This window comes from Budorcas taxicolor, chromosome 1 (genome assembly GCF_023091745.1).
Source record: "Budorcas taxicolor isolate Tak-1 chromosome 1, Takin1.1, whole genome shotgun sequence".
Lineage (NCBI taxonomy): Eukaryota > Metazoa > Chordata > Mammalia > Artiodactyla > Bovidae > Budorcas > Budorcas taxicolor.
The window spans coordinates 41,903,716-41,920,608 of NC_068910.1; the positions used below are offsets into that span (position 1 = coordinate 41,903,716).

Genomic DNA, 16,893 nt, shown 5'->3' on the forward strand with positions numbered 1-16,893 from the left:
GACCAAGACATTAACTGCTCCATCCAGTAACTACAGGAGAGGTTACACCTTACTCTGTGGGACAGTTGGAAAATCTTGACATTATCTGGTCCCTGAGGACACCCTGACCACCAAGAGCCTGGCCTCAATATATAGGCCAGGTTGGCAGTCACAGCAGACTCTTTCTCCAGCATCTCTCCAGCTCAACAGCTAGGGGAGACTTGGGGAAAGCATTCTGCTCCTCATCCACCTGCGAGACTTCTGAGGACTTTAACCACAGAATGATGACTGAGCCATAGATATTCAGGATGACTAGCACTCCTGATGTTTCTCTGTCATTCTCAAGTCCATGTGCATCAAAGGCATTCCTCATCACTGCATGAAGTAAGAATGGGCATGTGTGCACCATCCACATAAGAGCCGACTCGTTGGAAAAGACCCTGATGCTGGGAAAGATTGAGGGCAGGAGGAGAAGGGGACGACTGAGGATGAGATGGTTGGATGGCATCACCGACTCAATGGACATGAGTTTGGGTAAACTCCTGGAGTTGGTGATGGACAGGAAGGCCTGGCGTGCTGCAGTCCATGGGGTCGCAAAGAGTCGGACACGACTGAGTGACGGAACTGAACTGAACCTTTAAGTGAATCTCTGGAGTGTTACATCTTGCTTGGTCTCAGAGTGAACTGTATGAAACGAGTTCAGTCAATTCCTAATGAATTTAGACAGCATGGTATTCAGGACCCCACCCCCCAATAAATGCTCACTATATATCTTTTATGGGCTTCCCAGGTAGCTCAGTGGTAGAGAATCCACCCACCAATGCAGGAGACCAGGTTGATCCCTAGGTCAGGAAGGTCCCTTAGAGTAGGAAATGGCACCCCACTCCAGTGTTCTTGCCTGAGGATCCCACAGAGGAGCCTGGCCGGCTACAGTCCAGAGAGTCACAGAGTCAGACATGACTGAGCACGCACGCACACATATAATCTTTTAAATAGACAATATTCTAAAGAGTAGGAGAGGAAAAGTCTTGATTGTGAGACACCAGGACTCTTCACTTTTAGGAAATGAAAGATTGTCTCCATGCCATCATGTGGTAGCCTTTTGCCCAGATAGAAGTTGGCAGTAATTTTGGTTTACTTCATCTTATCTTGTCAACTTATTCAATCTGTGACATTCAATAAAAAACCTAGCCACAGTGAGAGTTCCCAGCAGTAGGAATGTATAAAATCCAGCGAACTTGACTCACAGTCAATTTTTGGAGAGAGAGCTAATATAAAGAAAGTTAATGATATCTTCTGTGGTACATGCTGCCTAAACAATTTAAGAGTATTTTGGGGTGAAAGAGGAGTCTGTAGACAGTTTTAACATAGCTTAGGAAAATCCATATCATTGCTTATCATATAGTCCACAGAATGGCAAACATCAAAAAATAAAGTGGAATCATCAAATAGTTACTATAAAATATGTAACCTAGATCTATTTGAGTCTTTCAATTCTTCCAGCACTACCATCTATTTTCTATTTACATTCATTTTAGCTTTTTCCTAGTGCTGTTTTTAATTAATGAAAAGATAATAAGGCATGCAAGTTTTTAAAAAGTTTTTACAGACATTCACACTCACATTGTCTATAAATATAACATCGGTGTATACTTAATAGCAAAGATTTTTAAATTTCTGCAAACTGAAATTTTTAAATAGTCAAAGGAATGCCTATTCGTCAATCCAGTAAATGAATACCTCTCTCTTGTCTGAATTGTCCATAATTCTGTCTAGCTGTCTCCCTTCAAGACCTGCTCTGATTCAAGTCAAATGAGGTGAACAATAGCTGTCAGTTGCTGGATCTTGGCAATTTTCCCCATGAGCAAAAAATAAATATTACAGCTTCCCCACAATGTTCAGTATAGCTGTTGACTCAGGTCTTCACGGATGAAAAGGAAGGAAGAAAGACTGTGGGCTGGGAAACACTGTGTAGTGTGCAGTTTGGAGAACAGACTAGCTGCAGAAATAGACTTTTCAGCCACGGGACATGATGTCCGAGGAGCGAGGAAGATGGGTCCAATGTCCAGTCGAAGAATTCTCTGTGACTTCAATAACAGCCGGTTTGTGACTGTTGTTTTTTTTTTAAATTTTTAAACACAATCACATATGTAATGTCCCACAGCACCAGACCTGGTGAAGAGTACCAGACATGAGTTCTCCTCAGACCTCAGAGAGTGTAAATTTCATCCTCTCTGAAGAGAAAGGGATCACCTATTGGAAGCCCTGTCTACTCACAGACAGTCCCCAGCATTAGGTACACGATGCACTTGTTTGTGTTTAATGAGGACTGGGGGCCAACAAAACAGATTGGGTCACAGCTCACAAACCTATAAAACTGATCAACAGCCAACTCCATAACAGGGCCAGCTTCCTGAGATCAGAACTGAACATATACTGTGAACATTTTGAGGGGGGTTTCAAAAAGAGTGCAAGTTTTCATTTCCTGTTTCCTGATGTCCTGAGGGCTCACCCCAGGTTTCCTCCAGACTAAGCCACACCCCTAATCAATCACATGGTATTTGCTACTAGAGTGAGGGTAACATTCCCTAGAGGTGTAGTTATCCTAGAGGTGTATTATCTTAGGGAATAAAGGTAAGGGAACTATTGGCATCTTCTTTCTAATCTAAAGAGAATATTGGAATTCTGGTTTACCAAGAAACAATACAGATAAAACATCACATCAGAGCCAAAGTATTAAATACAATCTGTCCTTTGTGGTGCTGCCATGAGACGCAGAGGGTTGACTGCACGATGCCATTTTACCTAACAAATTTGATCATCCATAGGTTTTGGTATCTGTGGGAGTCCTAAAAACAAATTCCTGCAGATACCGAGGGATGAGTATAAAACTTTATGGTTGAGCTTTTTTAAAAAACTAAACATCTGTCCCAGTGTACACTCCTAGACGGTTTTCCAGTTACAGAGGTCAACTGCACTTGTATAATGGTGATATCAAGTGTCTGAACTGTGGGATCAGACAGCATCACCAGTGGCAGGACAGCCTGACAACAGGGGCCCCCTGACCAGGCGCTCTCCCTTGCCTACGGCACCAGCTCGAAGTATTCCTCGCGGCTACATCTGACCTGAACTTGATTAACGAAAAATAAACCAAACCGTGGGGTGTTTTATAAAATGCTGGAGTGGGCTTTCCCGAAAGCCATTGTCTGGAAAAACAACAGAGTATGACCGGCCTGTATATTGGAAACTACAAAATATTCATGAGAGAAATTAAAGGAGACCGAAATAATTGGGAAATATACATTGTTGATGGGACAGAAGATTCAATATTGTCAAGATGTCAGTTCTCCATGAATTATGCTATAAATTCAATCCAACTCAACTCAGGCTTTCAAGAGACTTCCTATGGAAACTGGCAGGTTGATTCTAAAATTCATATGGAAGTGCAAAGAATCCAGAACATCTAAAACTCTGACAGAGAACAAAGTCAGAGAGGTGGCTCCATCTGATTTTAAAAATTGTTATAAAACTAAAGGGTGATATTGGTGTAAAGACAGATCAACAGAACCAAATAGAGAGTCCATGAATAAATCCACACATGTATGGACAACTGATTTTTACACAAGCATGAAGGTAAGGCAGCAGAGAAATGAGAGCCATTTGGACAAACCATGCTAGCATGACAGTCATATCCAAAAAGAAAAAATAATGCACACTAAATTATAGGCATAAATATAAAATTGAAAACTATAAAACTTCTAAAATACAGAGGAGAAAATATCTGTGGCCTTAGCCTAGGCACATATTTCTTAAACACCACATCAAAGCAAAATCTATAAAAGAACCAAATAACAATTTGGACTTCACCAACATTAAAAACTTCTCTTCAAAAGACAGCATCAAGAGAATGAAAAGCCATACATAAAGCAGGAGAAAACTCTTTGCAAAGCATGTGCATGGTAAAGGTCTTAGATCTAGAATTCAAAACTTTCAAGTATTAGCAACAGGAAAACAAGCCAATAATAAAATGGGTAAAAGATATGAACAGATGTCACCAAGGAAGATAATAAACAAATGACAAATCACCAAAGAATCTGCTCAGTGTCACTAGTTATTAGCAAATTACAAATGAAAAGAACAATGAGATTTTACTACACGCCTATTAGAAAGGCTAAAATTTAAGAAGACTGACCATATCAAGTGTCAGATAAGGTCTAGAGGGACTGAAAGTCTCATAGTCTGCTGATAAGAATCTAAAACGATACTGCCACTTGAGAATATACCTTGGAAGTTTCTTAAAGAGTTAATTTTATACCTACTATATGGTCCAGCCACTTCTCTCCTAGGGTGTATGTGTGTGTGTGTGTGTGTGTGTGTGCACGCGCGCGTGCGTGCAGTCACATCTGACTTTGCAACCCCATGGACTATAGCCCACCAGCCTCCTCTGTCCATGGGATTTTCCAGGCAAGAATACTGGAGTAGCTTCCTGTTTCCTTCTCCAGGGGATCTTCCTGACCTAGGGATTGAACCCGAGTCCCTCACGTCTCCTGCACTGATAAACAGGTTCTTTACCACTGGTGCCACCTGAGAAGCCCCTCTCCTAGGTGTTCATGCAAAATCAAATGAATGTATGCCCTTATGGATTCTCACGTATGATGTTCATACGGGCCTTATTTATAGTAGCCCCACAGTGAAAACAACGCGAGTTTCCATGGACAAATGAATTGTTAAATAAATGCAGTACTTCCATACAATGGCTACGACTCAGGATTAAAAAGCACTAGACTGTTGAACTTCCAACAATATGGTTGAATCTCAGTGATGCTGAATTAAAGAAGCTCAACATACCAGAGTACATATTATGATACTCTTTATATGAAGTTCTAGAAAATATAATTAATTCACAATGAACGAAACAACAGATCAGTGGTAGTTTGAAGTTGGGGTTGGGTGTGGAGTGGTTAAGAGGACAGATTAAACATGGGTAACAAGGAAGCTTTCAGAGATCATGTGTGTGTTCATTATCTTGATCATAGCAATGATTTCACTGGGCTGTATGTATCTGAACATCAAATTTTGCTCTTTAAATATGTAAAGTTTATTATTTACATCAATAAAGCTATTTAAAGACCAAAAGAATGAGGACCACTCTGGAAGAATCTAAAGCAATATAACCAACTGTACTGCATGAACCTAGGTTGAATTTTGAACTGGAGAAAAATCATATGAAACATTTTTTTTAGTTGGGGAACTTGACTTTGTGTATTTGATGACACTATGGAATTACTGTCAGATTTCTTAAGTATACTAACAGTAAACACCCAATTTTTTGGTGATTTGCAAAGAGTCAGACACGACTGAGCGACTGAACTGAACTGAAAAGAAATAAATAAGAAAAAATACAATGTATATGGCTTTGAGATTGTTTAGCAGAGAGAGAGAGAAAGTAAAAAACATTGTGGTGGGATCTTAGTGGGGACTGTACACATGTTCTTCATCCTGTGTTCGAGTTCCTGAACATTTGTAAGTTTTTAAAATTGGGGGAAAATATATGTAGTGTATGTGCTTACATTGTATCTGGATGAGAAAGAGGGAAAAGTTTCAGTCAATAGATAGTCCAAAAAATATTACTCAGCCATAAAAAAGAATGAAATTGGGTCATCGGTAGAGCTGTGGATGGACCTAGAATCTATCATACAGAGTGAAGTGAGTCAGAAAAGCAATAATCATATATTAATGCATATATGTGAAACCTAGGAAAATGGTACAGATGAACCTGTTTGCAGGTCATGACAAGAGAGGTTGGACAGTGGGGAGGTTAAAGAGGGAGAGGATACATGTATACATATCGGTGATTCACTTGGCTGTACGCCAGAAACTAACACAGCACTGTAAAGCAGTTATACTTAAAAAACAAAAAAAAGAAGAAAGAAAAGAAACTGCTCTGGGAAGAGAGCTGGGTCTTGTGTGAGATAGCATGTACTATGGATGTTGTAGGGTTCTCAGTGGGTCTTTGAGGGTGTATGCTGCCGAAGGAATTACAGAATGAGTTGCATCACAGATGTTCTTGATTGCATCAGAACTGAGATGCGTGTTACAGTTCTACATGATACACCGAGTCTCAGCTTGGCCTCCTAGGAGCACGGGTGCACGTTTATTCGGGAGTATCAACACCCACCAGCAGAAGGAAGGAGGAGCGGGTCAAGGGAGACGTGGTGCTGTGATGCAGACTCAACAGGGTTGCAGCTGAAGGAGAAGGGGGGAGCCTTAGGCAGCAGGGGTCTCCTCAGACAAGGCAGTTCCCACAGAGGGCCACCAGCTGAGAGCGGAATCCCCAGCATCTGGGGGAATAAATCCAGATTCCCGCTGTTCCTGAAAGGGGATCCCGCTACAGGACAGCGTGACATCCCTAACACCCTGCCCCCACCCCCAGCTCTTGTATCTGTTGTTCATACTTGTACAAGTTGCGCAGGACTCGTTGTTCACAGTGTTTGTCAGATGACTGGTGAATAACTATGCAGTCACTTCGATACATTGTGGTATACCGATTTCAAAATTTAAATTTTATTCAAGTCTTAACTTTCCTTAATTCATGTCATAAAATTGGGAATATAGGTTTTATTTTCCTTACCTGTTGTTAGCTGGAGAAAGTAGGCACTTTCTGAGGTTCAAGGGTAAAGACTGCAATACATTGTCACAAATGTCTTTACAAATGGCCTTGCCCGAATTCCACAGCTATGAAGTGGAAGAGCAAAAATGAGATTCGGGTTTCTGGATACCTAGTCCAGTGACCTCATCTCTACACCCTTAATGTCTTTCTTAGTCCTAATAGTGACACAGAGAGCATCACATTTCTGACCACAAGGGAAGCTTGTCCTGAAACATCACTGCTGGGTATTAGCTCCACACTGAAGCTTTCTGGTGGGACAAGTGGAATAGCCTGCCCTGTAACACCCTGTAAGCCAAGCCTCCCAGAGTCCAGGAAGATGTAGAGCTGCTCAGTTCCTTATGGTTACAGCTATTTTCCAAGTCTGAGCAGAGTCTCCTCTCCCCTGGCCAGCTAACCCCCCCAGCTCCTTGACGGGCAGAGGGGTTTGCATATGAAGCCACCCCAAGGCTGTCTCTCTCTCATGGTCACTGGAGAATGAACCCCCTTTGGTCCTCGTCCTTGACTTGGATCACCTTCCACAGGGTGCTAGTTCTGGGCCTCATCCTCTAGTCTGTGTAGTCCGCGTTTTACATCTGTTCTAAACATCCATAAAAGGATTAGACCTTTCCCACTGCAAGGATCGCTCTCCTTTCAGCCTGTCTCTTTATGGGTATTATGCGCAAAGAATCTCTTCCTGGAGAGGAATCGCCAAGTGTCCTTTATCCCATGTTCTGTATAAGCTAAACAGCTAGAAGGTGGATGGAGGGAGACAGAGTACTGTCTCCCCACACAAAGGAAAGGACACCGGGGTAGTCAGTGTTTACTGGCAAATCACAGAATTTCATGTACCTTCCCAATGAGGCTTAATCCCCCTCTCCTCCCCTATACCTAGTGTCTTTGGTCTACCCTTGACTTTCTCCAGTCAGTCATCATTTCATAAACACTTTGATAGAACCATCAGACACTGCAACCTGTTCATGCTTCAGACAATATCTGCATTCCATTTACGTATTACTTATTTTTGTCCTTTTTTTTCTGCCTGCTCAAGCCCACTTTTATTATTGGGGCATCTGCCTTGGTGTAAGTCTGTGTACCTTTGGGGAAAAGATAGCAACACTGATTCCTCTTGTCAAGCAGCTGGATTTGGCAAGGAAATTGGACACAGTTTCAATTGTGTGCAGAGGGTGTTTGCTCATTATTCTTAGTAGGGAATATAGACTTAAATAGAAAACATACTTACACAAATATGCAATCTGTGGTCAAGAAAGGGAATTTTCTGTCAGTTCCCTTTAGAAATACTTAGAGCTGTTTGTTTTTCTAAGCATTGGCAATTAAAGCCTCGGAGAATGAAAAATTAAACAGTTCTGTGATTTACTCTTTTATTAGCTAGGCTTTTAGTTGAATGTGAAAATCAGTGTAGTAAAATAAGCTGTAGAATCAAAAGGATTCAACTTACATCTTAGCTTTGTTCCTGATTACTGTGACCCTGCACAAGTCATGTTAGCGCTCAGGATTTCAACTTAACATTCTCTGAATGCACTCACTCTAAGAACCAACTTCTACTCAAAATGTGTTTATGGCTCAGAAAGAGAGTTTTACTCATTGGGATGCTTCTATTTGTACCTCACTTTAAAATTACTTTCTGGACTGTTACCCTTATTAGTTAAAATAATATTTTTGAGGTCATTTGTTACAGGTCTGTCCCTGCCATCATAACCTTAAATTCCTGTAGGAGAGAAACTGTTGAGATAAATGAATCCATGATTATGTTGATGATCACTGATTGTAACATGCACTATGAATAATAGTAATAATAAAACAGGCTGCTATGTGGGAGAATCATGGAAGGAGAAAATTCAAGTTGGTGGAGCAGTGGTGTAGCCATAGAAAGTCTGTTCAAGAAAATACATGAAGTTAACCTCAAAGATGGGACAGGAGTCATTTGGATGAAGAACTCAGGCAAAATACCATTATGGGCAGACAGACTGGTATGTATGGTGTGTGCTAAGTCCCTTTGTTGGAAATAAGCTTGAAGCACCCAAGAAGCCAGCACAGATAAATCTTAGTCAAGAGACTAACCGAGAGGCTAGAATTGCAGCTGGTCCAGAGACTATAGGGCAATGGGAAATCTTTGAAAGACAGTTTAGAGGGGACCAGGTGGTCTGATTTTCAGTTTTTATAGAGATCATCTTGGTTACTCTGAAGAGTACAGCTTAGAGGGAGGCAAGAAATGGAAGAAATGAAACCAGTTGGGACGCTACGATAGCACCCTAGGAACAGTGTCCAATGCATCACTTATCTTCACCATCACCATCATCTCCATCAACGATGAACAGCTACCACCTGAAAACTTACAAATAGAACCCTCTGTTCTCCGTGCTTAAGTGTGTTAACTGGTTAATCATACTTAAGACAAAGGTTGGGGCAGTGGGAAGAGAATAGATTCCATAAGTATTTTACAGATAATACTAGCTAAAGAGTAATAGACTACGTATAAAGGGAAATTGTGAAGGAACAGCAGGTTTTTGACAATGACCCTTAAAAGTTCCAATTTGTGCAACCAAGTAGATGGAAGTCACAATCCTGAGATCAAGAATATTAGTACTATCTATGTACATATTTATATATCTCTATCTACCTACCTATATACATATATCCACAACAAGGGAATACTACTCAGCTATAAAAGAGAGTGAAATAATGTCACTTACAGCAACATGGATGTACCTAGAGATTATCAGACTAAGCAAAATAAGGCAGAAAAAGACAAATACCAGATGGTATCACTTACATGTGGAATCTAAAAGACAACACAAATGAGCTTATCTGCAAAACAGAAACAGGCTCACAGACAGAGAGAGCAGGCTTGTGGTTACCAAGGGAGAGGAAGAATGGGGAAGGGATGGACTGGGAGTTTGGGATTAGCAGATGTAAACTACTCCATGTAGAATGGATAAACAGCAAGGTTCTACTGCTGAGCACGGGGAACTACATTCAGTATCCTGCAATGAACCATAATGGAAAAGAACATAAAGAATCCCTTTGTTGTATAGCAGAAAATTGTACAACACTGTAAATCAATGACACTTCAGTAAACTTAAAAAAGGGTATAAGCACAAAGCCAGGTTTTGCAAGAAAATCTCCATTTTCAACATGGTTGGAGATGATGATCTGATTGTGGCAGCAGCCCTATGAAGTTGATGGAGGTGATAAGCCTTGCATTAAAGATGATAAATATGTACCTGCACATAACCTGAGAATAACCTTTATAGAAACTTCTTCAGGACAGGCTGCTCTGTGGACCTGGACTCTATGTAGATAGTACTCCCATGCCATGAAGACCTTTCATGCTTTATCTTTCTCCCATAAACAATGTATGGTGATTTCATAAGTCAAGATGGAATAGAAAATTTGCCATTAAACTTATTTTTTAAGACTCATTCATGCATTTTTCTTAGTTTATATCAAAGTTTGACATGGTTTCAAGAGTCAGATGAAACAACAGACTTCTTTTTTTCATAAGTTGTAATGGCTCTATACATGAGCCTGGGCATTTTCTGTTGAGAGAATCTACTTGCATGCTTGTCATTTAACCATTTTGTGGATCTCTTCAGCACTTTCTAGAGAAAGTAGGCTTATTTTCTTAAGAAGGGAAGGTTGAGAATTCCAAGTAGGAATAAATGCAGGGTAGAAGCTTGGAAAGAAACTCTTAACCATAGATGTAAATGATGGTGAAGGATTAGCTTTGGGTGATTGGGATTAGGTTAGGATATGAGCTCATGAAGGTTGGAGGAAATGAAGCTGGCATACATTTCTGGGGCCTTGCACTGCTGAAGAGTGGCAGGATTGAACTGTGCTGATATCAACTGAAAGCCTTTGCAAATATTTTTAGTCAGGTCACCCTTGCTTGGAAAAGGGAGAACACATTTATTTTTTTGAGAGCTCAAACCTGCTCTGCGTTTGTATAGTGTTGGTGTGATTTAGGATGATACTAACTTGGGGTTTGCATAAAAGGAGGTAGAATATTAAGAAAATGAGTCCTTGATTTTTCCCTTTTCTTTCTTCCCAGCCCAGTCCATCCACATGTTCTTTTATTATTTCCTCTCAATGTAGCTCTCATTTGTCCCCTTTAGCCCCCCTGATCACTATTATCCTAATCTGAGCCATTCTGCTTTCTAAAGGTGAATTTTTAAAGTGATACTTATTGATGATTCAGAAAAGCTCCAGGAGAGATCTGAATTGAACAAACAAAATGCATATACATTAGTAGTTAGGTCAAAGTCAGCGTTTTTTGGTCAAAAAAAAAAAAAAAGCAAAACTCAATGCCTGAACACTTCACTGGGTTGTCATGGCAACCATTTCTTTTTTTTTTTTTTTCCTATTGTGAGGAGACAATTGGGTGCTGACCTAAGCGTTAGCATATGCTTTTTAAAAGAAAAGCTCCTATCCTTCCAGAAGGGCAGGGTTGTTGATTTTTAGTGTTGCTTCAGGCTCTAAAAGGGTCACTTGATAGTTACACTTTCTTGTCTAGTGAACACATGATGGCGGGGGTAAAGAGGTTAAGTACCAGCACTCCAGGACAACACAGTCCATCCTTCCCCTTGGCCAAATGAGAAGAACCCCTTTTACAGGGAATCCACAGGAACATTGCACCTTTACTTCTTTCTTTCAGGTACCCTTCTGAGTCTGTTCTCTGGGATATCCCAGGGACAAAGCCAAAGACCACAAATATAACCTCTAATCTTTGTGTCCCCCATATTTCCTTCCTTGCCAGTATCAATGATGCCCCTTGAATTTGCCACCCACAGTGCTAGGTACTGGGGATTCTACAGTGAGCTAAGCAGATGCTTCCTGGTGGCAGAAATAGATGCTAATCACACACACACACACACACACACACACACACACACGTTTTTTAGATATGAATTACTGAGATGGATTTGGGAGCCTGTAACAGGATGGAAAGACCTAGTCTTGGCTAGAGGAGTCTTGGATGAGGAGGTGATGCTGGAGTGGTGGGCTGAAGAATGAACAGATGAGGGAGGCAGTGTGGCAAACACTGCCGGGAAACGGATCCATACAAGCAGAGGTCCTGTGGCAGGAGAGGGCCTCCCTGTTGACTCAGTGGTGAAGAATCTTCCTTCAGGGGAAGAGACCTGGGTTCAATTCCTGGGTCAGGACCATGCTCTAGAGAAGGAAATGGCAACCCACTCTAGTATCTTTGCCTGGGAAATCCCATGGACAGATGAGCCTGGTGGGCTCCAGTCCATGGGGTGGCAGAGTCAGACATGACCGAGCCACAGACGCTCACACACTCTGGCAGGGGAGAGCAGGGCAGATTCAGGGAAGTGAAAGAGGCCAGTGTGGCTGGGGGCATACGATGAACTGTGACATGGAGATGAGTGAGTGGCTTTGATTTAGGCTTGGGTTTGTCAAATGAGTGACCATCTCATCCATCAACCATATATGCACCTTGTTCCCTGTACCAGACATGAGGGTGCCAACATAAATTAAAACATGGCCCCTGCCTTGAATTGCTCACTTCTCAATGCTCTCTCCCTCCCTGACATGCACAAAGCATTCTGGTTCTGTTCCTAGTGTAGGGGACAATTTATCTCTGTGTTTTATATCTTCTGCTTGTTAGCTTTGAATGCTTTGACTGGATCAGAGGAGTGCCTCTAGTTACAGGACTGGGGAAGACAGGAAGCCAGTGCAATTGCTAGAGGAAAAATTATCTGGAAAGACGGGAAGAAATGCAGCTGTTTGGAAGCAAACAGCCTCTGGATGTGGTTACACCATCCAGCGCACATAAACTGTACCAGGGAGGCACTTAGACCATGGGGTCAGGGTTTAAGAGGTAGGACCCCTTATAAGTCATCTCCTCTGCCACAGCTCTGGAAAGTGAGCCTGTCATGACCTCATGGGGCATCACTATCCACGCTTGCAAATGTTAGTGAGCTACTTGAGAACCCGCAGTAGTTAGTAAGCGGCAGATCCCACCTCCAGACCCAAAACTTTCGACTCCAGTGTGACTGCACTTGCCACATGTCTCACTGCTCTTGGCTGCACAGGATATATGTCCTAGATTGAATTCACTCATCTGTCCAGCTGCTATGAACTCAGTACTTTTAAGTTCCAGGAACTCTGTAGAGTAGGTCAAAATACATGGTCTGTGCTATCATGAGGACAGTCTATTGAGGGGATACTTATTTATGAAATAGACACTCAAGTGAATAATCCTAATTTGTGATTGATGTGATGAAGGGCGATAGTATGTTCTGTGTGCAGGCAGAAGAGGAAGGGCATAGTTTCCATTTGAGGGTCAGAGAAGCCCTCCTCAAGGAAGTGAGACTGAGACCCAAGAGGCAGATAGGAGGGAGCCAGGAAAAGATGAGAGGGAACAGCAAGTGAAAAAGTCTTGCAGATGGACAGTGCACTGCATATGTGAAGCACTTAGATAAGATGAGAGAAGGTGCAAGGAGGACCCTGCAGAGTTCCTGGGGCCATGTGAAGGACCGTCTCTTCATCCAAAGTGCCATGGGAGGTTGAGTTAATGCAGTAAGACAGCTGGAGCCCCCAACACTATAGGTCTGCTAAGAAGTGTGGCAGGTTCAGAGGGCAGATTCAGGAGGTAGAGATGAGGCAAGACTCTAGGCCCTCGGGAATGAGTGGGTAAGAAACTGTACTTTTGAGATCCACGATCCAGGACCTCAGAAACAACAGGAAAGGAACATGGATCTGGTGACAGTAAGATCAAAGCATGAGCCAGTCGGCCTCTCCTCTTCTGCCCTGCTCACTCCCTTTGTTCTGTTTCTTCCTGAAGGATGAGTGTTACTTGTCTGCCCCCATCTCAGAGCCCTCACCATTCCAGTAAAGGGCACAGGCTGGGCAACTTTTTATCTACAATTTTCTGAGCAGCTGGATTGTAGTTATTTTCTCCAGTTGGATTTAAACTAAACCTCAGCTGAGGTCCTCGCTGAGGGGTTCAGAGCACAAGTTACCCCTGGGTGGGCAATTCTGGCCCTGAGGTCTAGCTGTTAGCCACTCTGCCCATCAGCCATGGCCACCGTTGGCTGAGTGGGTCCCACAGCACACAGTGGGTCCACTGAGTCAGGAGAGAAGTTGAGGAGCCTGTGCCTGTCCACACCCACAGTGCTGCACCAGGGACAGTGGAAAAGCAGGGAAGCAAAAATGAAAATAAAAAACTATGAGCTAATGCAAGGGGAAGGGCGAATCCGAAGGGAAGGAAGGGAGCTGCCACAGGTCAGCAGTAAGATGGGGAAGGCACAGTCCAGAGCAGACAGAGGAAGACAGACAAAACTAACAGCCAGAACTAAGAGGAGGAAAGACAGCTGCTGCATGATGGTCAAAACCTGCCAAAGTTCACCAGAAAGTCATTGCCAGTGTCTCTGAAAACAGAGAAGACTCCCCTTTTTATAAGGAGCTGACACTGTCTTCTTGTCAGTGACACTCCAGTCCAGTCTCAATGAACACTTCACAAGCCCAATTTAAAACACGTGAACTATTCCCAAGAGATGCTAAAACTCTCTCTTTCAGCCATTAACTCAGCATCAGTATTTTCACTGGATTCCTGTCTTTTTTATGTTCACAAGAACCCAAAAGATGACTTTAAAAGTTGGCAAGATGAGACAGCTTTGCACTTCTATAAGTGGAATATTTCAAATGACAGCTTTAGAAGTAGAATATATTAAGTTCAGATGTTTCTTTTTAATGCTCTGGTTTACTTGCAGAGTGATACAGAACATCATCGTATGTTACCTAATGTGTTCCCCAGTGAGGTACATGTCAGTATTTTCACATTATAAGACAGGACCTGACACTGCCTCCTACAAAATGCTGCTAGGTTCAGTCTTGAAGAATACGGCCGAGGATTCCTGGAGAGCCAGGAAATCTGGCAGAAATGTGTCTGCAGGCTGACAGCGGGGTGGGGGAGGGTGAAGGGGTTCACCTTTGTATGTTAAATCACAACAAGGCGGGGACCTAACATTTGTGGGACTCTTGAACCAGCAGGAATGGTAAATAACCTTCTAGATAATACAACAGAACAGACAGTGCCAGTGTTGGCTATATAAAAGAAACTCCTGCCTTGTAGACAGAGGAGGGAAAAAGCTTGAAATCAAAATTGAGGGATTGCAGGGCTGGTGAGGGGGGAAAAATCCCGTGTATCAGTGTGTAGGCTGTGCTCATAGGTGCCCAGCAAAATCAGAAGCGACTGCCTGGAAGAATTAGCTATGAGGACGGCCTACAGCTCGTTAGGATGGCATGGGGAGTGAAACCCCGAACTTCCCAAGGATGTGGTCAACTGGAATAACAGCATCTCTCTGATGATGTGCCACAGGAATAGACAAAGCATCAGGCTTTTGATCAGGAGAGCAAAAAACTGAGATGTAGGTGATTTCAAGCATGACATAATCACTTATTTCATGCTCCAGAGACTGATTTGCATTCACCTGGAGTGTGTGTCCTTATGTCCCTCCAAAGAAATAATGTGATTGTGTGTCGACTTAACATCATGTCTGCCTGGAGATACTAAATGAGAAAAACAAAACAGTCAAACGAGGTCTTGTCTAGTAATCATCCAGTCGCTTCCATTACTTATAATGTCACGCCATACACCTGTCCACAGAGTGTGTCCCAAAATATCTGGAATGTGTGTCTGTATTCTTTTATAAATATTGTCTGTCAACTCTTTACAAATTGCCTATTCAAAGATAACAGGTTTGAATGGAACAGCGTGAAAATTATCTGCCAAAGATGGGGCTGTGTACTCTAATAAAGACTCTTTCATTTTTTTGTGCATGCCACCAGGCAGTATACTATCTTTTAATATTTCAGATGGTCAGAAGGTCTCTATGGTAGTGGTAGAATGAGAGTTTTTATATCAGACACTCTGGTAACAAATTTCTTGGGTTTGAATTTTGACTGACTTGTCAGAGGTAAAGTAGTTTGCCCACAGTCACCAACCAATAATCCAAGGCTGAGTTGGAAATCACTTCTAACAAGAAAGATCTTGTTTTCCCATTACACCATCCCTCCAGAAGATGCAAGTATCTTTCCTCATCATTATACTGAATCCTTTTATCATCATGCATTATTTCATTACTGTGTAAAAGCCTTCAGCATGTTGACCCTCTGGACAACTAGGAAGTCTTACTGAAAACACCCTGTCTCATTTCCAGCCATGTGTCATTATTATTTCTCACAAATATGGTGACTCTGATTAGGAACCAAGGGGTCCAGGTGGCAAGGATCAAAAAGACTGGTCTTAACTGCTAAGAACTTGCATTTCAGTTTAGACACATGGGTGTTCCAGACATTTGTCAGGTAATAACGTATGCTTTATCTCTACTCTGCCTACTTCAGACAGTTTTCATTTTTGTTGTACAGACTTTGGGATGTCATGAAAAGACTCTATGAAAGCCTCCTTGTCCCAAATTTCAGTGGTCACCTGGGAATGCAGTTAATTGGTTATTTCTCATAATAGTCAATGACAGGATAGGGGTTTGAACAGACTTTCAAACAAAATAGAAGCAAACTTAATGAGATGTTTTTCCCTTACATAGGTTGTCATTCAGTGGATTCCGTAAGAAAGATGATCATTTCAAAGTGCAGTAATACTAAAATGATATGAAAGAGAACAACATAAAAAACAAGTCATTTTATGTTATAGCTAATAAATCAATCTCCGATACTGACAGCCGTGGCTGAGTGGTTCCTACATGCTAGGCAGCCTCCAATTCGATCCCAACAACCTTACAAGATAACTAGCATTACGGCCTCAACTCTAGAAATACAGAGCTAAAGACCCACACATAATAGCAGAACAACGACGACGACGATGATAATTGACAGACTATAGACAATCGCTTTCCTTAGGACAGTCCTCCATGAATGCCAAGGCTATTTCTAATATCCAATACTTGCTTCAAGTGTAGAACTTATTGTGCAACCAGAATTTAGTTAAGTGCAGGCAGTGAGTTTATTATCCAATCAGCTCTGCTATAATGTGATGTATGCATTCTTAGAAGTCACCATGCTATGCAAAATTGCACAATGAAAGTACTAGATTTATGGGGGAAATTGGGTTATAGGGACACTTTAAGTACAAGGAGACTTTGGAGTGAACATCAAATGCAAAACAGGGTATCAGAGGTGAAATAGGAGAGTGAAGGACATGGCCAGGGGACAAGCAGGCAGGGCCAAGTATACACTGTGAGAAAAGGACTGATGAGCAGTGTCGACAC

The 16,893-nt window shown here is 42.0% G+C and overlaps 1 protein-coding gene across 1 annotated transcript in view; it reads left to right on the forward strand.

Annotated features, from left to right (window-relative positions):
* The window catches only part of GRM7 (glutamate metabotropic receptor 7), an 884,992-nt gene that overhangs the window by 856,335 nt on the left and 11,764 nt on the right, over nucleotides 1-16,893 (forward strand). The window lies entirely within an intron of this gene.